This window comes from Chinchilla lanigera, unplaced genomic scaffold, assembly GCF_000276665.1.
Source record: "Chinchilla lanigera isolate Chin_1 unplaced genomic scaffold, ChiLan1.0 scaffold00063, whole genome shotgun sequence".
Lineage (NCBI taxonomy): Eukaryota > Metazoa > Chordata > Mammalia > Rodentia > Chinchillidae > Chinchilla > Chinchilla lanigera.
Window position 1 is genome coordinate 876,218 of NW_004955464.1, and position 26,150 is coordinate 902,367.

At 47.4% G+C, this 26,150-nt stretch overlaps 1 long non-coding RNA gene across 1 annotated transcript in view; it reads right to left on the reverse strand.

The window, feature by feature from the left end:
• The window catches only part of LOC102014991, a 45,874-nt gene extending 30,268 nt beyond the window's left edge, over positions 1-15,606 (reverse strand). Inside the window, exon 1 of the long non-coding RNA XR_001236694.1 lies at positions 15,294-15,606. This is a non-coding gene — a long non-coding RNA (uncharacterized LOC102014991). The remainder of the gene's footprint in view (positions 1-15,293) is intronic.
• Between the last annotated feature and the right edge of the window lie 10,544 nt (positions 15,607-26,150).

Here is a 26,150-nt window from a genome sequence, read left to right on the forward strand (position 1 = left end):
AAACTGAGAAATGCTAATACCCCTGAATGGGCTTGCTAATTATCCCTTAATCAACTGCCAATGGGCCTTAGCTGCTAGCCCTGGGCTGCTCAGAGTTCCAATGCTAAAGACAGGGTGGTTGCTGAAGTGCTGTTGGCCTTGTGAGCAAGAAGCCACGAGGTACAAGGTGCGATGGAAAGTCTTCCTTTCATTTTTCCCGCCCTGCCCTTTCATCCTGATGTTTGGCCCAGTCAGAAGAAAGGAGCAGATGGAGCCAGGAGAAAGCAGCTGGCAAGCCAGGGAGGCCAGCCAGCAAATGAGTCCTGCACGCTTACAAAATATCAGGTGTTATGTTTGTGGGTTCTTCCTGATCCTGTGATGATACTGGTTTTGAAATAAGAAAAGGCAGACCAATTTGAGTGGGTTTGTGTGTATGGAGACTTCAAGGAAGGTACATGAGAGAAGAAGTCCAGAATCAGAGGCACATGCAGTGAAGAGACCAAGAAATAATCAACACTTACAGAGCATGCACTGAAGTAGTCTTTTAACGAATTATCTGGGATCTAATGCACTCTACGTAAGGTAATTTAGAAATGACTGCCATGAATTGAGTGTGTACCAGTCTGTCAAACAACCCTTTAATTAGAAACTTCTTATACCTACCTTCAGAGGCAGAGATTAATATTCACATAGTTACTAGCACTATGACCATGGGAACTTGCAGCCATAGCGCTAGTTAAGTTGCTCAGCTGTTTTCCTGACTGCAAAGCTTATACTTATTCTGTGGCAGCTTCTGTCATTGTATCAGTTTGGACTGTTAGATGGTGCAATAAGGATATATATTTAACATCTCCAAAGTTAGGGGAGGGAAAGCCCCACCCTGTATCAGTAAAAGCCCAGCCAAAAGACAAGCCATGTCAGTTGTTGTTTACAGAGGAAACTTAATATAAGGAGTTCCTGTCTAGAAATGGAAGAACAGAAATTGTAAAAAGAGAATTTGAAGGTACCATGGAGCCAACAACCACAGGAAACAGCTCCCTTTAGGGCTAGACAAAAACAGCTGGGATTCTTAAACCTTAGGAATACAGGGCAGGGACCCCGAAGAGCTGACACTCAGACCCCTCCAACTCTGAGATGGGACACCGCATGGCTGGTGATGAGTCTCAGCACCGGAAAAGCAACTCCCTTCGGCCTGGGACCCAAGGGTCTCTGAGCAGGGCCTCAGATGGTTGGTGCCACTCAAGGGGTACAGAAAGGCTAGCTACGTGAAAGGCGGAAAACTAAAGTGGATTCAGCTGTCGTGCCTAAAAGGCGCTTCTGCTGCCAGAATGACACACAGAGTCTTTGCTCATTAAAAGAAAAGCAAGAAATGGGAAGGCTCCTTCCATGCTTCTGCTCGCCAGGGTGTGCAGGCTCTGGATAGCGCCGCCTGTTGGCTGAGTTCAGCAGAGGTGACAGTTATCTGAGCGGCGCTGTATTTGTCTCAGCCCAGCAGTTCACAATGCACACTGTGGTGAAGGGAAATAGCTGAAATTTAGCGTTCAATGACCAGATTTACTGCAAAAATGGTGAACTGCTTCCTTTTTGTATTCTAAATTCTCTATAACCTAGTCTCCTTGTAACTAGAAAGATTTCTTATACATAAATTATATTGTCACTTCTCTATTTAAACCTACAACAGATTCCCATTTCACTTACACTTACTGAAAGTCCTCAGCCCACCTGTGGGGCTTCTCTTGCTTTTCAGTGTCCTCAGGGCCTTGCCTTAAACCACTTCCCCTTAACTGATCTCCCTGGCTGCAGTGATTCTCTTGGACATCCTTGATCTCCCAGAGCTCCACCATCCCAGGGATTTCATACTTGCTACTCCTGCGGCATGAAACGTTCTCCACCAACTGCTAGCCTAATTCTTCCTCATCCTTCAGGACTGAGACTAAACATATCTTTTTGTTCCCCAACATCCAGCTGTAAATAAACACCCACGTGCCATGTTTCTTATTGTACACTTTATATACTGGCATATGTAAAGCACTTCATGCAATCTGTAATTGTTTATTTAATGTCTATTTCACCAATTAGATTTTGAGCTCCATGAGGACAGAGTTCTGTCAGTTTTATCTCTTACAGAACGCTGGAGGTAGCGTACTGTAGTCGTTACTCCCTCACATTTGCTGAGATGCGTGGTTTTCTTTGAGGCCTGGTGTTGATTTCCAGGTACTTCATCTCATTCCTAAGATGTATTTAAGCTTCCTGAGGGCAGATACCACATCTTCTATGCCTTGCACAATGCAGGGTGGGAGATTAAGAACTGACGAAATGTTATTACTTTTCTACTTAGAGACTGATGATAAGTCATTTACAGACTGGATCTTATGGTGGTGCCATTTTGTTTCAGTTTTTTTGATCTGAAGCTTATGCTGCCATCTCAGGGGACAAAACCATAGCTCACACGTCAGCAACACATGCAGGGAAACACTTAAGACGGGCTACAGATTGCCTGTGTTTGAAACCCAGACCTAATACTCATAATATCCACATGACCTTGGCAAAGTTGCTTCTCATTATGTTTCAGTTTCCTCAACTCTAAATGGTAATGGCAATGTCTCCCTTACAGGGTGCTGGGAAGTTAGCAAGTATTCATATCAAGTGTTAGAGTAAACATAGATGCTAATAAGGAAACTAAAACTAAGCAAATATTAGTACTGTGCCTGGAAATATAAGCACCCAACAAATAGCAGCACCTGCCTGTCAGTTAAACTTTGCTTGTGACAAGTTGCCCCTATCTTCTGTCACTCACTTCCAAAATAGAGTTATTATGTGGTATCCCATGACCTGAAATCTTTATTTTCTATCAACAGTACTCATACTTCTACTTGGCCTTCCTCTCTGCTCATCGCATTCCCAAATACAACACCCAGTATTTTTTTTCAAAGTGATTCTCATGTATTAATTTGGATTTCCCCCTGTTTTATATGTTTCTCAAAAACCACATCTTAGTCCCACACTACTTCTTGTTTTGGTAATGGGACCTTGGGACATAAACTAGGCTCAATAGCTATTGCTTAATTCTATTCCAACCTAAGGCAGAAATCCCCTATTGGTATCAGTTTAAGTAGCTGTGGCAATCAATTCTCAGTTTCAGAGAATGTAATTCTTCTTGCTAGTGTAAAGCAAGATAGGGACTATTTTCTGTATCGAGCATAGCAGAGACTATTATTCACCAATAACTGTTATTTTCTTCCTTTAACACTAGAGCCCCACCCCCTTCCAGGTATTGGCAGAGCATCTATTTGGCCTCCGTCACAATTACATTTTCCAGATCCCTGCTGCTATCACAGGTGGGATCCTTGGATAAATTCCGGCCAAGGGGATGTGGGTGAAAGTGCATGAAGTTTTAAGTCATTTTCTTAGAAATGCATTCCCTCTTTCCTGCTTTCCATGCACTGCATTATGGGACTTCAGGGACTCTGTTTCTTCTTGTTAGGTGTCCTACCACCCCTAAGAGTGGCTCTAATCTCATGAGTATCTACTCCTCTGGACTGTCCACCACCTTATATTTTCATGTGTAATTTTATGTGGGCAGACACACCTTCTTCCTTGTTTAAGCGACTATTGTGTTGCCTGGTGAAGCAACTGAAACAATGTCATAACTTAAAAACACTCTAGCCTCAGAATGACTAGTGGAGTTACGGAGAGGGCTGAAGAAACAGTGTGGGCTGAGGTGTTAGAAACTGTTCCACGTCCCTAGGCAATTCTGGGATCACCTATCTTTTCTTGGATCTTCTGTGAAACGCAGACTTGGGTCCCTAACCTTCTGCACCACTGCTGTGACCTGGAAGAGCCACAGTAGGCCTGCTGCAGCTTGCACCAGCGCAGTGGATGTCCCAAGTGGGGCCTCTTGTTCCCCACAACATGAGAACCCACACAGGCTTCCCCATTACGTGCTGCAGACAAGCTGAAGCCCTCACAGCAATGCGGGCTGAGGATGCAGTGGCATTGCTGGAGTGTGTCCTTTACTGCTGCATTGTACAACTCATGTATCTGACTGGCCACACCTAAGTTCTCCCTGGAGCACAAGTGTCTGGGACTGAGGTCCTTGCTTTTCTAGCTTCTGCATGAGAGGGGTCTGTACTAGAAGGAGGATGATATGGATTCTGAGTGCCTGCCCACCACTGGGACAGCAGAACCATCAGATCCTCGAGGTGTGTGGCCAATCCTCAGACAGCCCTCCGTGAGCCTTGCTATGTATGTGTCAGACACCGCATTAATCCTACTGTCACTGCTGGGTGTGATGTGGCCAGTTTCAAAGAGTTCTCCTGAACAACTCATGACACCACATGTTAAATTTTATGAGGTGATGGACATGCTAGGCCAATATATGGCTGCTGGGTACATTGAAGGGAAAGAAAACCAAACCAAAACAAAAACCAGAAGCAAAAATTTCCCTCCACCTTTCCCCCAGCCCTTTTCTCCTGAAGCAAAGCTTTTCACCTTCCCCCAAGCAGGTCAAATGGCCCTCATGTGACAGTAACCCTGTCACCCAGAGAAGCAGGACATCCTTATCTCTGAGGACAAAGGGTCACTGAAAAGACTGAGCACAGAGGCCTTGCTGAGTTCCCTGGAGCTTGTTGCCATGGGTCGTGCATACCCTCTCTCCTGACACATAGTATTTCTCTGTGGATAGCCAGTCCTCATCAACCTAGCATAAGAATATTCAGGTTTAGCCAGGTGTGGTAGTGCACACCTGTAATCCCAGCACTCGGGAGGCTGAGGCAGGAGGATCAAAAAGACAAAGAAAAAAAAAAGAATATTCAGGTTTAACTGTTTCTGTGGGTCTTCATTTCATTATGAAGACTCCTGTGTCACGTAATACTTATTTTATCTATTTTTTGTGGACACAGGGTCTTGTTGTGTAGTTCAGGCTGGCCTGGAACTCTCAGCGATCCTCCTGCCTCAGCCTGGGGAATGCTAGGATTACAGGTGTGCTCCACCACACCCAGTGAGGACCCTTTTCTACCCTGGTTAAGGCTCTATCATACCATATCATATCATATCGTACCATCTGAGTATTTTCATGTACATTAATGTTTGTTAAGTACATTTGCCTGTTTTACTGTTATTTTTTCTTTTGTGTAGAGGCCTCAGCCCTGAGACTGGCTGGCTGAGAAAGGCGTTTTCCTCCCCGAAAGTGGTAAGCCTGGTCTGGGGCACAGGTCAGGGCTGGCGGCCCAGGGCATGTGTGCACTCGGGGAGCAAGCAGCGCTGTTCCCCGGGGCCCTGGCAGTCAGGCCTGAACACGATCTTGGGGGCAGCGCAGCCGTGGCTCTGCGGTGGAGAATGTGACTCCGGTGTGGGACTGTGCCGGCGCACTGTGCTGCTCGCCAACACCGAGGAAAGCTCAGTGTTGCCTGAATGAAAGCCACGCCCCCCAGAAGAATGAAGCCCTAACAACAAAAGAAAACCTATCCCTTGGATAAGAGTGACGGACTTTGTATTGAATTCCTTATAAAATCAGCGAAAAAGGTATGAGAACAACTTGAAATAGTATCAGTTACCTGGACGTGTTTGTCTTTGATGGAGGAAGCTGCCCCTTGAGGCCGTGTGTGAGGGCTGTGCCCATCCTGGGCAGCTGTCCCTCACATGCCCCTTAGCCTCAGTGCCTCTGAGATCAAGCAGCGTGTCCCTGGCTCTGGCTCGGTCTCGAAACCGGCACCCTGCTGCCTGGTGTTAGGTCCAGATGGCTCATGAGTCAGCTCAGGTGGCCCAGGCTGAGGGTGTCTTCAGACCCAGAGAGGCAGACACCACCGCGCTGGTCCATCTTAGCTGGTGAATGTGCAAGGGAGCTGGACAGGGTCTCTGCAGAGTGTGGGCCTGCCTTGTGCCTATGGGACTCAGCCACAGGCAACCCCTTCCCTTCCCATAGCCTGCAGCCCGCACTTGCTCACCATTCAACATGTGCACCTGGGAGCCCCTACCTAAGGGATTCAGAGCCCCTTCCCCTCCCTCCCCAAGATTTTAGAGATGCTCAGGTATCACTGGCCCTGCTGGTTTTCCCACTCTGTCTTGTTTCTGAATTCACCCTTAGATTTCTCTCACACACTATGACATGATTTGGAGTCCAGTCCAGGGCTCTTGATTCCCCCTCACCACTGAGCTTCAGTCAGACTAAATGCTCGTGTTCCAGGTTAGCCTGAGACCTACCATGCTTTCTCTCATAAATAAAGTTTAAAAAAGTAGGCCAACTTCTACAAGATGGCAAGAGCCAGAGACAGCCGGAAGGCATAGATCAGATGTCTGAAGACAGGTGTTGAGGCCTAGTTCTGGGGCAGACAATCTCTGTAAAGTTTTGACAAATGATCTCCTTACCTCTTCTGTTTCTTCAGCAGAAGAATCCAGCGTAGATCAGGACTGTTTGCATGTGAGTGTGTATACAAATCACCTGGGAATCTGTTAAAACACAGGTTTCCCATTCAGTGGGTCCAAGGCAGCTAAAATTCTGCATAGCTGACCAGGTACCAGGTGAGGTTGGTGCTGCTGGATTAGCAATGGATAAATTCAAAAGTTCCCTGCAATGCCCAGCATCTGGGCACCACATATTATTTTAGTAACTAAACACTTCCATCAGATTTAAATATATGCTTACACACATTTGTTAAATTACACATACAATAACAAGTCATTCAAGAAAATCAAACAATACTGAAACATAAAAATACAGAGGTGGAACTACTTTAAAATTTCCACTCTCAAGAAAGAACTGTTGTTTAGTCCAAGTACTTAAGAATGGGGAAGACGCACCTCAATATCATGGCCTTCAACTGTCCCTGCTCAGTGTGCCTCAGGACATTTGGGGGAAGATTTGAAGTTTCTCCTCTAGCTCGGTCATTATAACACCTATACGGTGGGTGATGGGGTGGTGAGTTCAGGATTACGAAGCGGAGGCCTGGAGTTGCCATGCTAATCTCAGATGGGGCTTTGGAGTCCATGGAACTCCAGAAAGAGATCTCACAGAGTAAGGGAAGGAGTGTACAGAGGCTGAGCTTCAGAAGTCTGGCCAGCTGGGGCTTCTCAAACTGAGGCTTTCTCTTCCCATGTCCCGGGGAACACTGCCTATTCATTATGAGAAAACGCCCTGTGATGTCAAAGAGTGACCTAATGAAACCAAGAAAGATGTTTATTTCTTTAGCAGTGGGCTCAGGACCAGGTGGGCTGGCTACCCAGATTCCTCAGTCTGGGGGACCCGGGAGATGGACAGGTTTTGTCCTCCATGACCTCAAATGTACAAGTGAGAGAGTGAGGTTCCTATTCTGGCCTTGCTGCTATCTTGAGAAAAGATTCCTGAGACAAGTGTTTCAGTTGCTTGTAGGGTTTTTCACACTATTCCAGGGGGCTCTTGGCCTGGAATCTCCCACCTGACTACACTCTCCCCTCCCACGCTCTAGGAGTGACTCTTACTGCATTTAGAAAAGCCATTTCCCCAAATGACCCTACTTCTTCTTGCCTCTGGGTCAGTTATAGATGGTGCCTACTTTCTGGAACATGGGCCTGGTCCTGTCATCTTCTCTTTACAGAGGTCATTGCCTCCTCTTTCCCTGTTCTCTCCTCCACACCCCTGGGTCTTCTCTCTCCTGCTGGCATCTTATATGACCCTTGTACTACCACTTCTTAAACATGGGCTATCACCTTGCTGTCTTGGACTAACCCGTGAAATCCCCAAGACCTTGTTCTGTTTAAGGACGTGTCTCTTAGGTGTCCACACCTGGAATATATTCACTGAATATTTGTTGAATGAGTGGATGCCCTGGAAACTTCAATCACTGAAGGAGAATTAGAGTGATCATTCCTGAAGATGCTTACATGGATTCATTTCTGGTTAATAGAGGATTTAATAATAAAGATGGGACCATTGTTTCACATTACTTATGAACAAATCTTGAGAAGACAGTATAGTATACAGAGAAAACAGTGAATTTGATATCAGATCTAAACCCAAGACCATGGATTACATACCAAACATCATTTAGTAACAGCTTGGCCTTTCTGAACACTCTTGTCTTCAATGGAGAAAGGATTTAGAGTATTTTCACTAAATGAATTATAGACTTGAAAACCTGTAGTGAAATCTACAAATGTCAGCACTTAGTATTATAACCTAATGTTTAGGAAATTAAGTATTATGCATACCAGCCACCAGAGTTGCGGATGGCCAGGTACAAGTTATGAAGCTGTTATTTCTCGGCTAGAGTTGTACACCCCCTTTGCACCTCCATCACTATTCTGTTTTGAGACACTGGCTGGAGCCCTGCAGAGCAAGTTCCTCCTTGGCCAGCTGCTCACCTTTTGGCCCTGCCATGAGGGAATGCTAGAGAAAGATGAAGACGGTGAGACAGGAGGCGGAAGAAGGGATTCACTCCCTGTTCTGTCTGTGTTACCTCAGCCCCACATCTGCACTCTGGAAGAGGCAATTCCTTCTTTCAAGTGCAGTTTCCCAGTACTTAGAGAGCCAGCCTCACCACGCAGCCTCCGTGATGCCAGCCCACCTGCTGCCTCCCTCCCAAGTGGTCCAGGTCCCATCTCCACCCAGCTCTGAGTCAGCACCAGCTGAGCAACACTCCCATGTTATGGCTTGTAGTTCAGTGACTTGGTCTTCTCTGCTTCACATTACTGTATTTTAATAATTCCCATCTATGTCTTTATTCCCCCACCTCTAGGGGTGGTAGCTACTTCCTATGATTGCTAGTACCTATTACTCTTTGTGCTATTTTATTTCTTTAGTACCTAGCTAACAATTCTTTATGTAAAGTTTTTCTGTTAAAATAACTGTTGTATTTTCTGTCTCTCAATTGTCCTGAACCACCACACTCACTGTCATCATAGGGTAGGTTTGGAGAAGTAGGAGAACTTGGGTAGAAAAAGAGCTTAAAAAATCTTCAGTCACCCTTTCTAAAAGCTTACTGAAAAAGTCTAGAATGTTGTTATGGTAAGCAGCCACCACGATGGATCCCCAAGGACCCTTCCATGCTAGTATTTATGGCAAAATGGATGGGATATCACTCCTAAGATCAAGATATAAAACTTCTGTGGCATGCCTTTGGAGTGCTCTGTCCTCTATTGCTCCCTCAGGGGATTCTAGCTGCCAGACGGTAGGTGGTTCTGTGGAGAGACCCATGTAGTCTGGGACCCAGGCCTGCAAACCCACAAGTGAGCTTGTGAGCAAATTGCCATCGCACTGCCCTCTGCAGAGCCCTAGGATGAGACTCAGTCTAACTATGTCCTAGTGAAAGCCCTTAAACAAGAGTCACTCAGCTAAACCACGCTGAGATTCCTGACTCACAGAACTGAAATGATAAAAGATATTTTAAGCCACTAAATTCTGGGGTGATTTGTTACGTATTATGCATCATTTCTTTGACTTGAGTACTCATTTAGTATTCATACTTTCTCCAAACCTGGTGCTCCTTTCTTGTGAAATGTGAGAAACTGGGACAAAGAGAAATAATACATGTCTGTAAAGACTTTTGCCTTTAGTTTACCTATAGGTATACCCTAAGCTAGGCATTACATAAAGAAAAAATATTTTGAACTATAGCTCTCCTTTTTAAGGTGCTTACACAAAATTGAAACAATAAAACATGAGCAAAGTTAAATAGTTTATAGGTACCAGGACAAATCAGGATCTTGTATGGAAACTGTAGTTGACATGGTAGAATAACTGCTAGAAAAGGAATGCACAAACCATCGCTGCCTTCACAATATCAATCTATACATTTATTTCTTGGCTTGTGAAGGCAAGAGACTCTATTCTGCATACTCTCAAGAACCAGGAGTGTGTGGTTCTCCTTTTTTTTTTTTTTTTTTTGTTTTTCTCTGGTACCGGGAACCGAACTCATGACCTTGCACTTGCCAGGCAAGCGCTTTGCTGCTGAGCTAAATCCCCAGCCCCCTGTGTGGTTCTCCTATCTTATGATTCTGCCCTCAGTGATTTCTTTGATCAGCCTGAGAAGGAGAGATAATCACCAGTGATGGGGACAAGGTTTCAGGGCCAGCTCTGGAAGGACATCACTTCTTTCACTTTTCACTAACCAAAACACTGCCATACTGAGCCACAGAGCTGCAGAGCAGGCTGGGAAATGTGGCCATCCATGTGTTCAGGAGGAAAAAGGAGTGAGGCATGGTGAACACAGCACTATCTGTCACAAACAGAAAGCAGTTCTTGTTGAATTTGTTAGAAAAGGAGTATCTTGGAATGGTATTTGCACAGTTAGTGCCTCCAAGTAGAGTTTTGCAGCTTGTATCCTTCAGAAAGAATGATGGAGATTTCAGCTATGTCCCGCCTGCCAGAAAGTACTTCTTTCCAATGGTCATCAAGTGGTGTGTGTCTGGGAGGAATTCAGACAAAGGCACTCTGTGTTCCTGGTGACTGTATATCCAACTCTCAGAACTGGTGAGAAGGTGAGGGGCAAGGATGGAGATAAGGTTGAATGCAAAGCTACTCCAAGGCCAATCCATTCGCAGGTTGCAGCTGACCCTGTCACACTGACATTCACCATGCTGACCAGCCTTCTTGCCTTGGAAGCCTTGTCTTTGCCTGGTAGAAAGGAACCAGACAGCCAGCTCTCTGGGTCTCTTTCCTAAGGCAATTATAAAGACAGAACCCTTGGATCTAATCATCTCCTGCTGTGGCTAGGACATGGTTTGTCCCCATCAAAAGTGAGAGGTGGTGGGGTCTTTGAGTTATGGGGCCTCCACCCTCATGAGATGATTAATATAGATATGAGACTGGGTTAGTTACTGGAGAAAGACTGTTAAGGAGTATCTCATCCCTTAGGACTGGGATGTAGTTCAGTGGTAGAGCATTTACCAGCATGTACAGGCCCAGGGTTTAATCCCAAGTTCCTCCAAAAAAGCATCCATTCTCCTTTGTTTCCCCTTGTGTTTTGCACTCACCTGCTTGCCCTTCTTTCCACCATGAGTTGAAAAGACACAAGACACTTGCCAGGTGTGGCCACCTCATCTTGAGTTTCCCTGCTTCTGGACTTGTGAGCTAAATAAACCTATTTTCTCACAACTGACCCAGTCTCTGCCTCAGTATTCTATCAACAGACAATGGACTGAGATACCTCCCCAAAGATTGTTTCTCTGAACGTTAGCACTCTGGTGATTGAGTGTGGGGGAGTACAACAACCCCTCTGCTCACTCCCAGGATACCTATGCTCTTGTGCGTCCTTTGGGGGCCGACCCCAGGTGGGTGTAAGTGGGTAGCAAACATGCACAGACAGACTTGAAGGAAAGCTGCTAGGAGCCTGGGACAGCATGTTGCTGTGGAGCAAGTCTGAGGACATCAAAGGCAAGAAGAGGTTAAGGGAGGAAGCAGCCAGGGTTAGATGGGGGAGGCGGGTTCTCAGTACAGCATGCTGAGGCTGTTGTCTGATGAGGTTGTTTGCAAGTCCCCCATCCCCAGGCAAGTGTATTTAGTTCATTCTTTTGTTTGCACCAATACAATTGTTATTTATTTTGTTGCTGAAATTGTTCTAGCTGTGGCCTCTGGGAGCTTTTACAGGTTGTCCTCTGTGTCCTTTTGATATGCATCCCTACATGTGTGTATGGTAGTGGGGAATGAACCAGAACCTTTGCACATACCCAGCCCTTTTTTCAGTTTTATTTTTTAATTTGAGACAGGGTCTTGCTAAGTCACTGAGTTGACCAAGCTGGGCTAGAACTTGCCAGGCTCCTGCCTCAGCCTCCCAGACTAGGAGATACTCCAGACTCAGCTTGTACTTCTTCAAGGAAAATGGCTTTATTTTATTAAAGAATCATATTTATAAAGCAACACCAGGACACTCTGTTGTGTTTGTTGCTGGGGTGTCATTACTTCTAGGTCCATTACTTCTTGGTGGCCAGGGTTGGAGAGGGGGTATGTGTGTATGGCTGGTGTATGTGTGAGGACCTGCTGGGCGCCTCTTCATTAAGCTACACGGGTTCATCTTAGATACCAGCCAGGCAGTACAGGGTGTAAAGCTAGTGTCCTGTTTTGCTTGTTGGCCTGTTCGTTCTCCACTGCTGACAAACCTCAGAAGGCTCTGCAAGCTAGAAAAGATTCTACAGTCCTGTGGGCGATGAACTTCTCTGAGTGGAAGAAATAAGAACTAAAGCAGTGGGCTGGGACACCCGTCTGTGGGTGGGCTGTGGAAAACACTATTGTGTAGGGCAGCTTTGCCCCAAATGCACCATCTTTGAGGGATATTGAGAAGTTCTGGGAAAAAAAAAATCCACATTTAATTCAAAACATGTATGAGTTGCATTCCAGTTGTAGGTCCAAGGAAAATTGTTTCTTTAGTTAAACAACAACAAGGCCGTGGATCTGAACCCTTCACCTTCCAAGATCAAGAAACAAGATGTCATTGATTGTCACAGAGCCCCAGCCAGGGCCTCAGCACATCCAGAACCAGGAAGCCATGACTTATGGCATCCTTCTGCCATCTGCTGCCACCGCCCCCTTCTCCACAAGGTCTTCAGCATGGACTCCCCTCAGGGCTGGCCTCCCCTTGGCCTGAGAACTGGCCACAGCAGTCTAGATATCCCCTCCACACTGTGCCATGCCCTCCAGCTGACACCCCCGTATAAGGTCCTGCCTTCTCCAGGGTCGAGGGCTCTTCTACTGCCCCCAAGGAAGGCAGACTTCTGGGCCAGCCAACTTCCTGCTTCTCATCCAAGCCACACACATCTGGATGCTCCTCTCTCTGGGAACTGCTGCATCTTTCCCAGAGGTTAGGGAGCTGTCCATCGGGCCTGGTGGGCACTGTCCTCTGACCCCCCAGGGAGGGGTGAATGATCCAGCCAAGATAGCTGTGTCTTGAGTGGGAGGACGAGGAAAGGAAGATAAAGAAATAGGAATTTGAGGTACATTTCCCATTGATTCTAATAGTACAAGTATTATCATCCATTGACAAAGGTCAAGTAACTTAGCCCAGGACATGCAGCCTCCTCAGAGGGGCAGCTTGTACAAGGCAGATCCAGAGCAGGAATCCAAATCTTCTCCATGGCTAGCACTGGACTTCTTAGGGTTGTTTTTTTCTCATGACCACCAGGGATGTGGAGCTGGCCAGAGCTGGGGATGGTTTGCTCCGGGAGTGGGGTGTAGTAGAGTCATAATGGAAGGAAGGGGAGGGGGGGTATGTTGGGGGGGGCAGGTATGTGGCAGCCAAGGCAGCCCAGGCAGTACAGTTACTGTAGTCGCTGACCCCCTCTAGTCCGTGGCAGTGGGGTGGAGATGCACCTCTCTCTTGGGCAGAAGCCAGGGCAGCCTCTACAGCCCCAGCAACCAGTCAGTGTGGGGAGGCAGAAGCTGGCAGACACCAGCCTGCTTGTTACCACACAAGTCTAGACTTGGCTCCCAGCCCTGCTGGTGACTGTGGGCTGGTTTATGAACTTCTTTCTTTTCACTTTGCTGTTAATCCTAGCCTCCTAACTGGCCTCCTTAAGCCCTCTCTTGTTCCCTTTCAGAATTGCTGTGTTGTAGTCAGGAGTCATCTGTTAAGACTGTGAATCTCAGCAGCTCAGGACTGCGACAGCCCCCTGTGTGAGTTATCAACAAACACATCCCAAGGGCTTGTCATTGTCTTCAGACAAATCCCACAGATTTCTTCTGCAAGGCCTAGGCCATGTGTCCTTGGCTGGCCATTCGCCTCCTCATTCTCCGCTCTCTTCCCCAGTCCCTCTTCCCAGGCCACTTCCTCCTGAGCTCTCCCTGCCTCAGGGCCCTGTGGCTTGGGACTCCCTTTCACCTCTTTTCACCATGCTAATACCTACTTCTTTAAGACTCAACTTCCTCTCCTAAGGGAGACCTGCTTGAGCACTCTAAATCCAGCCTGACCCTTGCTGTTTCATGCCTTTCTTTCCTGCAAAGCATCTAGTGGGATTCTGCAGTTACACATTTGAGCATGTGACACCTTGTTTGTGGCTGCCTCCCTCATAGGCTATGGGTCCTTTGCAAACATGGAGTGATTTTCTTTGACTTGCGCTTCCATTCCAGGCCATCCCAGTGCCTGGTTCATAGATGCTGAAGTGGGAGTGTGAAAGCATGCATGATGAGGAGCAGGTGTGTTGGACTGTTCAGCAGGTCTCTGTGGCCCTAATCCCTCGCCCCTCTTCCAGTGGATGCAGCCAGGACATGGTTCTCAGGAGTGGGTGCAGACCCCTATTACCCCTGTTCTCACCCCTGAGTCACCCCTCTTCTGCCCTTCATCTTGATGGACGGGTGGGCACCACTCACCTCCCCTCCGAGGAGGCTGCATGTCCTGGGGTAAGTTACTCCACCTTTGTCAATGGATGATAGTACTTGTGCTATTAGAATCAATGGGAGATGTACCTCGAATTCCTGTTTCTTCACCTCCCTTTCCTCGTCCTCCCACTCAAGACACAGCCATCTTGGCTGGATCATTCACCCCTCTCTGGGGAGTCACCTTCATCTTGATGGACAGTGCCCACAAGGCCCGATGGACAGCTTTACCCACTGCAGAGGATGCTCAGCAGCCCCCAAAGCTCAGGGCCAGGCTGGACAGATCTGATGACTGCCCTGCCGCCCTGGGGCAGGAGTGGCCTGGAGGGACAGAGAAAGGCTGCAGGGAGGAGGCACCCTAGGTCCTCTCAACTCAATCCTCCTGCCTCATCTCCCCCACTGCAGAGAGCTTTCTGCCCGTCCAGTGCCAGCCAAGAGGCTGCTTGTTTTGTTGTAGGCGCTGCTAGGCAACTGGCCTGTTTTTGCTTATTTACCTCCCCTGGGCCGTTTCACAACACTTTGTAATAGGCTCTGCTCGCTCTGGTGCGCATCTGGTTTGAATTTCGCCTGTCAGAGCCCCTCCTTGGGGAGGGCTAGCACTTTTCCCGTTAGTGGCCAGCACGGACCCCCGCAGCTCCGGCCACTCCTGGGCGTTGGTCCGCTGGGCTGACACTGGCCGAGGCTCCAGTCTCCCACCCTGCACCTCCCACTTTGTCCAACGTTTACACATCTCAAAGCCTTAGGAGGGGGACTCAGAGAAGGAAAGGTGAATGAGGGTTCGAGGAGTATTAGAGTAGGAAGGGAACTCAGAGAAGGGAGAATGAGCCCGTAACCGCGCCCCCCCCCCAAGTGACTCCTCCATACAGAGAGGAGAATATCTCACCCAGGGGTGCAGGGGACAGCAGCACACCCAAGGCCAGTTCCCTGGGGTCTCCCACCTCAGGCTGAGGGCTCCCGCCTACAAGCGCACCCTGCAGACAGAGTGGGTGAGGTCGGCACTGTCAGGTGTACAGGAAACAGTAGGTTTGCTCCTTACCTTTTCATCCCCAAAGATTTCTCATGGGTTTCTGTGAAGGACGCTAAACAAGCAGAGGCATGGTAGATGCCCCATCAGTCACACAGCAAGATTGAAAGTTCCTGCTCTTTACCCACTGCAGAGGATGCATCAGCAAAGCAGGGTGGGGAGGGTCAACCATAGATGAAGAAATAGTCTGGGGACAAACTGCACCCTTCTCTCAGCTGGGCCCTCCTGCCCCACCCCGACTGCTCTGGCAAACACTCCACTCAAGGAAACACTAGGCCTCAACAGTGGCTTCCCAAGCTTCACAAGGCCCGGCCCTATTGCCTCTGTGACCTCACTCTGCCCTCCCCACCCCAGAGCACTGGGCTCCAGGGTGGGGAGCCAGACAAACAGGGAAGGCCTCCTTGGTGTGGAAGCCGCTAGTGGCTGGGCAAAGAACCTGGTTTCTGGACAGCCAGGCCTCATAACACAGCAAGCACGTGTCCCAAGTGCACAGAGCTCGCAAACTGCTGGTTTTTCTCAGTGGTATTCATCTGGCTCTGACACACATTTATTTATTAACTGTCTTCCCTGGCCAGACCATGAGCTCCGTGGGTCGGTCCTGTGCATCACTGAGTGCTGTACATAGAACAGGTTTATACACAGATCAGGCTGGGTAAGGATTCATTCAGAGAATGTATGGGTGAGTGAATGAATGGATGAATGAATGATGATCCTGTTTTCCTCCCAGCTCCCTCACATGGTGCTACTCCTCAACTGTGGATAACATGCTGATCTACCATTCTCAGCAGCACACTGCTCATAAGCTTGCCTCTTCTCCACTTCCAGCTCAGGATAACTTCGCTCCTTTCTGGGTATGTGGCACAAGTGCATGGCCCCAGGCTGGAATCTTCCTCCTGGTCAAAACAGAAAAGCCCCTTTTATTCTGTTTTTATTTTTTCCAAGCTGCCCCATATAATATGGCCTCCTCACTTGTTCATGGATGCCTGCAATTCACTTCCCGGTTCTTCATCCACGCCAAAGTCTTGGGTACTATGTTTCCACTTCCAGTTCAACCCACTTGTTCCCCAAAGTCATGGGACCTGCCCTGCCCTATCAAGAACCTACGGTTCTGCCTCTGTACTTCCTGCCTGTGAAAGCCTATAAAAACCCCAGACCAATGGGGTGGTCTGGCTTTCTTTGTTATTGGAAGCAAGCTGGCCAGGACCACTGGTGTAAAATAAAGCTATTCACTGCCTCCAGACCTGCGTGTCATTTCTGTGTTTCTGCATGCCTTGCAGTGGGGTTTGACCTCGTTGCTTCCAGTGCTAGCAAGAACCTCTTGTAGATTTCTGGGTGCCTCTCCACCCTTGGCAGTGATGGTAATTACTACTTTAGGCTTTTCACACTGATTAATTAGTGAGTGACAAGGGAACCAGATACCAGGCTGGCACCTGAGAGCCCTCAGTGGCCTCTGTCCTCCAAAGATCCCTCTAGATTTTTTTCAGGTTTATTTTTGCAAATTGTTTGCCTTAGATGTAGCACTACTGTGGCCCAAGAGTGTTGAGAGAGATGCAAAGCAGAATTAACGTATTTTTTTCCCTCACTTTCACCTTTCCCAGTTACCCATGGCTGGAAGCAACCCATCTGCTGAGGATTCAGCTGTTGGTCCAGGTCCCATGCAGCCCAACCCGGCACTTAGCCAGCTCGCAACTCCTTCCTGCTCTAGCTGCAACCCTCCTCCTTGTTCCTTGAATGTGGATCTTCAGCCTTCCTGCCTGTGTTATTGGCTCTTCATTGCCTCTCCATTGCCTCTCCATTGCCCACTAAGTGGTCAGGATCAGTGGGAATTCAGTCACGTTGTTCCTTTTATTTAAAACTGCCCATATGGATTTTTGCTGCACTTTGGATAAAGATCAAAATCTAATTCTTTCCTTAGTCCCCAAAGCCCACCATCCGCATTCACCCCCCAACTCCAAGTCAACGTCAGCGCCCTCCCACACCTTTGCTCACCGACAACTCCCCACAAACCTTTGTGTCCCTTAAGTAGATCAGCATGGGAGCTTTTCCATCAACTGTCTCCGTTCATGGATAAACTCTTTCCTCACATCCTCAGGAGGTAGATTTTTCTGGTCATTTGGTTTTTAACTTAGTGGTACCTCTCCAGAGAAGGTTTCCTTGACCACTCAGTCTAGAATATCACAGCTCACCCCACTTATATAGAGACACATCCCTCATCTCATCTTGGTGGTTCTTCCCAACGTGCACCATTAGAGTTTTTTCTATTTTTTATTGTTCTTCTTTCCATAATGAATAAAACTATAAAAATGAGAACCACTGTGACCCTAAGACCTAGAATAGGACCTGACACATAATAAGCATTCAAAATGTTTGTTGAATGAATGAATGAATGAGTGGGTGAGTCAGTAGTTACTTGTTCATAGACTGAGGATCAGGAGCCCCGAATTCAGATCTCACCCAGCTGTTCTCAAGCTGTATGTCTTCAAGCATGTCATGTACATGCTCTGGGCCTCCATCTCAACATCTAAGGTGAGATCTGTTGCTCTGGTCCTCTCTTTCCATACTACTGACCGTAAGAAACTATCAAAGGCCATGATGACAGCAATGACCTGGTTATAGCTGATGATTATTTTTAATCTCCTGCAACATCCCAATTATTTATGAATTACACCTAAACTATATATCACAAAAGGACTCTGTGCAACTTGAATTTCAGAACCACTTTCCCATTTCCCTGAAGTTCTTCCTTGCTTTACTTAAACAGGAAAGGATAAATGCTCCAATCTAGACCGCCATGTTAGAAATGAGAGACAACCTCATTCACATCACTGCACCCATGAGAGCAATGCCTTGACCTCCCTGGGCCCTGAGGAACTGCTGAGTAAGTAAGACAGAGGGCAGGCAGTGAGAAAGCTGGTCCTCAGGCACTGCTGCAACCAGACACACAAATTCCCACTGCTGCTTCCTGTTTCTATCAGTGCACTGGTGCATTCTCCTCTGTCAGTGCATTCTGGCTCTTCCTATATGGTCTCCACGCACAGAATTTACCACACTCTGCCGTAACTTAGGTATTTATTTGTCTTCTTGTTTACTTTCTGTCTGTCCCAGTACAATAGTTTGTTGATGCTAAGGACTTTATGTTTGAATGTGTTGGTTTTTGTACCTTCTGCACCCAATGCAGGGCCTAGAGCACAAGAAGTGCACAGTAAATATCAAGTGGATAAGTGAATGGTAGAAAACACAGTGTCAACTCCTCCAGCATGGAATACCCAACAATTTCAGTTCCTATAGAAAGGCTGGCCAGACTCTCTAGGGCTCCACTGAAAACATAAATTGAATAAATAAATGAAGTCTCAGGGAAGGGACTCTTAGTTCCATTATGCCATGTGCATACCCATGGACCAAACAGCACCAGGCACCAAGCATGACCATGTCTTAGCACCCTGTGGAGCAGGGGAGGAGGAGCTAGAGAAAAGAGCCAGGGAGGGTGGCTTAGCAGAGCCAGTACTCACAGAAGTCAAATGACATTGCAGAAGAGGGTGCTTCTGAAGTTATGAAGTTGCCATTTTTGTAGGTCAAAATTGGTCTTATATTGATAATTTTGTGGATCCAACTTATTATGAAAGTATTACTTGTAAGATAAGACCAATTTAGCCATAAGTCAGCAAAATAAGAAAGAATGCCATGCTTTTCAGATGAAGGGCTGAGTGGACTCCCTTTTGTAATAATGTAGTGAAGGTGATTTACTCTGTTTCAGTGCTTTTCAGGGATTCCCTCATTATTTCTTTCCCCACCTTACTGAGGCAGATCCTATAATTACCCCCATTCTACAGACAAAGAAACCGAGATTCAACAAGGTTATTTGCTCCAGATGACACAGTTCAAAAAACAGATCCAAGATCTGAACCTACACGTCTGTAATTGAGGACCATTGATTTCACCATATTAGGGGAGGATGTTGAGGTTCAGCTCCTCTGTGGAGCTAATCCACTGCTTGTAGCAGAAAGGAAACTTTACCTGTAATCTGTAGATCAGGGTATAGTCTACTTCCAGGTGATCCGCACGACAGTATAACCCCGTTCTGCATCATCTGTGGCCAGGCTGTTTCCTCATTTCATTCATATTATGCTCTGATAATAAGCCTTAGATTCTACACACCATGTGAAAGGTACTCACCAAAGGTATTGGAATGGAATGAGATGACAGAAAACAAAGATGGTTTGATACCTTCAGTGGATGCAATCTTTGGTCTGCATGTTTAGGAATAATAAGGACAGTTTTTAGGTGGAATGAGAATAGTAGGAGCAATAATAAAAACAGAGCATCTTGTGTTGAGAGCCTATTAGGTTTCAGGAAGTTTGTGTCAGTTATCTGTCATCTTTGTGTTGCCTGACAAGTCAGTGGCATATGCCTGCTTACCGCTTGAGAGCAGTGGAAGGTATTTACAGAGAATGTGAATATCTCTCTGATACCAATGCAGGACCATGAAAATTTGTTCACTCCCATCAGGGCACACAAACACTTACCCTAAAAACTGTCCTTAGCTACAATTTCACAAATTTCCATTCTGGGCAAGCCCCCAAATTTCTGCTGAATGCAAGCCCAACCCACACTCCAGAGTCCTACAACTGTGTCCAATAAATGCTTGATTTGATTTTGTACTTGAATGTGATTCTGGGCCATGGAATACGGAGCTGTGTCTGCAAGTCTGGAATTCAAGTATCAGCCTTCTTGACCTGGGTAGTTTTGGTCTACCAGGTATACACTCACAGGTATTGATAAGATGGCTTCAATTGTAAGCAAGAGTGCTGGTGTGCAGCTCAGTGTTGCCAGGCACCTGCATGTGCACACAGATCTCTGCTGAGATCAAAAGGCTCTTACATTACCCAAATGCTTAGCTGAGGATGGGACAGCACCGAACATGGGCTGGGAAGCAGCTCACATCCACGCAGTCAATCTGCCTCACTTTGTCCCATAGGACAGGCTTGATAGTGAAGTGCAGGACATCTCTGGCATGACCAGGCCTTGCCATGTGATTTAACCTTCCCTTATGTCTCAGATTTGATTTCCCATTGAAGAATGGCTGCTATGCTTAGCTACTATTTACTAAGTATCTATCTTGGGCAGGTACCTTAGGTATTTGTACAATAAAAATAATGGTTATTATTATTATTAAAATGTGTATACATCAAGCACTACTCTATGAGATCTGCAAAGTGTCACTTCATCCAGATAACAATCACACAGAGTACTACTGTCATCTTGGTACTATTGTTTGTTACTGAAGTGGCACCCTGAGAGAGTGTCGCACGTACTACGAGGTCACACTACAGGAGAGAGGCAGAGGTGAAAGGACTCAAACCTCTGCCTCTTCTAAGCCCAGTAAGGCAGATTTGGTCTTTTTTACAAAGAAGAAAATGGAGTTTAAGCAACAGAAGTCACATAATCTCTTGATAGCAGAGTCAAAATTCAAATCCAAGTCAAAATCTAGTATCATGCTTTTAAAGATACATTACTGAGGCCTGTTTTACGTGGTCTGACTTTGTGTGGTCTGTAAGCTAAGAATAGCTTTAATGTTCTTTTCTTTTCTTTTTTTTGGATTATGGGCCCTAGGGATTTGAATCTGGGGTCCTAGGCATGCTATGCAAATGCTCTGCTGCTGAGCTTACCTCCACTCCAATCCAGCCCTCGGTTTTAACAGATTTAAAGAATTATTTAAAAGAAATGATCTCATGTAGGCCCCCAAAGTCTTGAATATTGACTCTAGAGCCCTTTGTGGAGAAAGTCTGGAGACTTCAGCACTGTTCCAGGTCCCCTTCATGCTGACCTGACATGGTCATAAAGAGCAACAAAAAGTTGGGGGAGTACATGCTGAAGTTCAGGAAAGACATTTCCACTGTGTGGCCTGATTCTCATCTGGAAGGAGAAGGTGGAGCTCTGCAGGCTCTGTCTGCCTCAGCACCCGTGCTGCTTTCCACCCAGCCTCCCATCTCGTTACTGTCACCCACCCGTTCACACATAATTACACTTTAGTGCTAGAGAAATGCATAAGTTCAAAATGATCTCTGGAACCTAAAACAGGGTCTTAGTTACTTTCTTGTCTCTGAGGCATAATACCTGACACCCACAGTTCTAAGAAGGAGAAGGTTATTTTGCCCCACACTTTGTAGAGGTTTCAATCCATAGCTGGGAGCTCCAAGGCAGGGCAGCATGGCAGAGGGGCATGGAAGAGGGTCCTGGCAGAGGAGAAGTTCTTCATGGAGGGCAGGCAGGAAGCAGGGCAGGATCGAGGGAGGAGAGAAGAGGATATACCCTTCCAGGCTACCCCTAGTGAGTGCCTCCTCTGACAAGGCTCAACCTCCAACCACATTGAGCTATAAACTCATGAGTAGACCAATCCACTGATGAGTATCACACACCCATGATCCAATCATCTCTCTACAGCCCCACCTATGAACGCATAAGGCTTGGGGAGAACGTCTAGATATAAACCATAACAACGTGCCCCACCTCCCACACATCAGCACTGTGCAGTGTGCAGGCCTTTTCTTATCCTCCCAGCCTCCTGGCACCTGAAGTTGTTGGTTTCCTCAGAAATACTTTCTTGGGATTACCCCAGTCTCTTATGGGCCTGCTACCATGTTATTCAACACCAGAAAAAAAAATAAAAAGAGTGGAAAAGAAGTGAAAATAAAAATTAGAGAGATCTACCAATTTCTTTCCAGTTTGTTCCTGGTCTTGGATGTCCATACTTGCTCCTGTCAGGATCCATTTCTTCCTCTAGCTCAGAATCCCACACCTTCCAGAACACAGGCAGCTCTTTCTAATCTTCTGATCTTCCCCCTCCTCTTTCTTTGCAGTATGGTAATGCAGCCTTCCTACCCTAAGGATTTGCAACCTCTCCCACAGTTCTTCTCATAAACTTTCTCCAGCCAAAAAGAGACCAAGGCACTAGGGCTGCACTCTGACCTTTAGCACCTGCCTAGTTCAAGGGCTGTGGCCTCCAGTGCTCCATGTGTGCCCTCGAGGAGACAAAGACTCTGGGTAAGGAGGTCCAGGTCCTACGGTTCTGCTTTGTCTTCATCTTTCTCAAGGGAGGGTGGGCTCTTTCTCAAGACCTTCTCAAGACCTTGTCTGTCCAGGGTTCCAGAAGGTTCCCAACTGGTCCCTCCCAGCTGTAACCTTTCTCTGTCCTCAAATCACTCACTACTCTGCAGTCAGAGGACTGACCCCCAAATACACAGCCCCCTCATCATTTCCCTACTTAAACCCCTTCGAGGACCCTCAGGACTGGCGGACAGTACCCCTTGCCCACATTCTCCCAGACCCAGCCTTTCTCCCTCCAACCTCCTTTCCCACACTCTGTCTCTCATTTCCTATGCCTTTGCTACTCAAAGGACTTGGAGCATTCCAAGCATTTCCAACAACATGACTGCACATCCTTCTCCTCACTGAGATGCCCTTTGTCCACTCTGCTTCACAGAAATCTCTGTGCATCCTTCCAGTCGGCACCTTTACATTTATGCCTTTCCTTTCCCCATCTGATCTGGGCCCTAAAAACTGATTGGTGGGGATCACACTATACGTTCTCAAGCCTTCTTCTTCTAGTTGATTGGCTGACTATGAGGGACAGAGAAAAGAGAGGGAGGGGAAAGGTGGGCTGGGTTCTGGGGAGCTTTGGTTCTCTTCTTGTAAGCTCTCTTGTACTGGCTTGACTCTTATCATCCTTCTAAAGTGGCCGTGTCTGCAACTCAGCAGCCACTCTGCTCCTATACTGGCCCTGGGACACTTCTCCACCTACACCTCTGAGCAGAAGCCCTCCTCAGAACACAGTGTGTAGAGGAAGCACACACCTCAGCAGCGCTGTGTGGACCCCTCCGTCTCAGAGCCTACTACCTGCAGTGCTGCTGGGTGACCCCTGTCCTCCTGCCACACAGTTTTGCCTCCCCTTGCCTTCTAGGGACTCAAGTTGTCTACACACATTTAGGGACATGCTGGGGCATGGCCCATGCACTGCAGTGCTGAGGTCATAAGTGAACATCCCTGACCTTGCTGATCCCATCTGCAGTGCAGAAAAGGAGGCTTGAGCCTCATCTGACATCGCGGCTGAGCACAGTTAGCAGTCTGCTCAGCCAAATTCCACTTCTGCCACCGCCTCGCTGACTAGGTGAGTTATCTCTCTGAGCCACTTTTTCTCGTCTATAAATGAAATCAGAGCAGCTATCTCAGAGGGTGGTCGTGAATATTGAAGTGAGGGCACCTACCTGGCACTCAGTAAAGCATCCGTCATTATTTTTATTATAGAAGCTCTGTGGTTTGTACACATTAAATAAGTGGATGGTTGAAAGTATTATCTCATGCTGCCTGTATAGCAGACATTTCCCCAGCCTGCCCCACTACAGTACATACATTCCCAGTGGGCAGGGAAGGAATTCCTTTTCCCATTTCACCGGTCAGAAAACTGGGAATGAATGAATGAATGAACAAATACCCAAAACATCCAGCCTGCTGCCTTTCACCCCCTCCCAGGGACTGCAGCCAGTGCTTATCCTGCGAGCTGGGAGCCCTGGGTCCCGAGAGGTGATCCAGCTTCCCAGCCCCAGAGGATGGTCTGAGAGCTCAAGGGGAGTTGCCCTGTACCCAGCACAGCCTGGTGCAGGGTCTCCTGGGGTCTGTAAACATGGGGCCTGCGGGCTCTGCCCTGAAGTTCACCACTTCCCAGAACAAAGGGGCCCCAGTTCCTGTTCAGCCTCTGCTTTTTCTGTAAGACCTTGCAAGCCCCACTGCCCTTTCTGGTAAGCCTGGGCCGGGTGTACTCTACCTTCACATTCACCAACACCCACACCCAGGGAGGGAGACTGCTCACTGTGGGGACTTGCTCTCTCCTTCAGCCTAACCTCAAGGTTTCTCCTAAAGCTTCTGTTTTGAGGTGTTTTTTGGTTTTGTTTTTGTTTCCAGAGCCTTCGTTTCCCACTGAAGCTCAGAAGGGTGCAGATTCTCCAAAGAGCAAACAAGAATCTGCTCCAGTAACAGGGCAGCCTGGGGCTGTGCCAACCAAGCCACCAGTTGCAAATCACTTTGATTATAGGATAATGCTTTATTTTGTTAGTGGCTGTTATAAATCTCTTACTGTGCCTAATTTGAAAGTTAAACTTTGTCATAGGAATGCATATATAGGAGAGCTTGGGTGTATAGGGCTCTGGGCTATCTGCACCTACAAGCATCCGTGGAATGTGTTGGAGTGAGTCCCCAGTAGATATAGGGACTACTGTATACTCTGATGAGTTTTTCCTAAAGCACATTGACAGGTGTGGGGACCAAAGCTCAGAGAACAGAATGTACAAACGGGAGGTGCAAAGGAGAAAACCCCCCTTGGACCATTAGAAATGCTTGGAAATTGCCTCAGAATGGAAGTCCCCAGATGATCGCCTCTTTGCTGCTTCTGTAGCCCACACAGCTCTCTCACTTGCTGCTCCTGAGCACCGTGTTTGTTTGTGTGCAGATCTGTCTCCACTGCTTGGGTGCCCCTGCCCTATACAGGCTGGGCCTCTCATCCAAGAGCCAGAGACAGGAGGGACAGGGTCTGAGAAGTGCAGAACAGGTGCTGTGGGCAGAGTAGTAGGAAGGAGAGTGGGAGGCCAGGTCCTGCAGGGTCCAGTGAGGGGCAGATGGAATTGTAGGTGCAGAAGGAAGCCCAAGGGGCTTTGAGCAAGGTCCCTGCAGGATCTGAAAAGATCACTAAGGCAGCACTGGGATGAGTGGTCGGGAGGTGATGGAGAGGAGGCAGGAAGTAGGGTAGGAGCTATCCTAGCCAACAGGTGAGAGCTGATGGAGCACCCAGGCCATGGCTCTCAGGCTTGAGTGGCTGTCAGGGTCTCCAGCAGGGTATGGGGAAGCACAGGATATGCTGACTCCACCCCTGGGTCTTCCACCCAGTAGTTTTGGGAGGGCCTGGGAGTCTGCATTTCCATCAAGGTTCAGAGAAGACCCAAGCCTTCCTGAGCCCACGCCCTGATAGTTTAGGGAAGGAAGGGAGGGAGAGGACAAGTGAGACCTGGCTGTGTCCTCGGGAGCTCTCCTCTCACAGGATGTGGGTGCAGGTCCTGTAGGAGGCCAGGAAGGGCATCGCTCCAGAGTGGGCGTGGAGGAGACAGGCAGCTGCTGGAGGAGGAGCTCTTGGTGGAGTTACCTTAGTTAAATGGCTGTTGACTAGGTGAGGGATAGGATCAGAAGCAGAGAACACTCAGGGCAGAGGACACAGCGTGAGTAAAGTCAAGGAGGTGGGAAATAGTGGGATGCCTTTGAGCACTTCGGGCTAAAATATCAAGAATAAAGACGGTGCAGGTAAAAACTACACTGTGAACTGCCTTGCATTCCTTTCAGATTAAGCAGCTTGGACTTTATTTTGTGCACAGAGATTTGCAGGTATTTGGGGGAGAAGGAGGTGATTATAGGCCCCTCTCAGAATCTGATCAAGGTTTACTTGCAGACAGTGTCAGGTGTGCTACATTTCAGGGTGTTCAAAAAGTCCGTGAAGACTCTCCAGGAGCTTTAAATGGGAAGAATCTATGCAGTGAATACTAGGTTTTAAGTAGAGAGACAGCCTAATTGGAGCTTTACTTTAGAAGACTCTCTGGAGCAATATGAGGAATGGATTTGATTGGGGTAACCAGGTACAGAAAAGCCAGGGTTAACAGTCTGGGTGACAGGAAATAAATGGCATATGGATGGGGAACCATTTAATACCTATAGCCAAACATTAGGTGGGCAAATGTCACAATTTAACTGAATATTTTAGCAAAGTCAATTGGTTCAACTCAGAAAGCATCGGTGGAGAGCTGAGCTGAGCAGCTTTCTTTGTGGGGTTTCAAT